Here is a 263-nt window from a genome sequence, read left to right as displayed (position 1 = left end):
TACAACACGCCACGGGCCCTCCTCCCGGCCCTAGGAGACTCCCCAGAGCCCAGCCAAAACAAAACCAACCCCCTGGGCCGAGCTGGAGCAGTGTCATGTCACCTTCTCCCCTTCCATCCTGCCAAAACCATCGGTTCGGATGCGATGCTGCAGGAGGCAGGGCAGCGTCCAAGCCCAGAGGCAGGAGAAGGGGAGGGGGCTTAGGGAAGGGAGAAGGGCCAGATATCCTGATCCTACAACTTTTCCATCAGGGAAAGACCCGG

Source organism: Eurypyga helias, unplaced genomic scaffold (assembly GCF_000690775.1).
Source record: "Eurypyga helias isolate BGI_N326 unplaced genomic scaffold, ASM69077v1 scaffold8024, whole genome shotgun sequence".
Classification (NCBI taxonomy): domain Eukaryota; kingdom Metazoa; phylum Chordata; class Aves; order Eurypygiformes; family Eurypygidae; genus Eurypyga; species Eurypyga helias.
Note: the sequence above shows the minus strand (reverse complement) of the source record.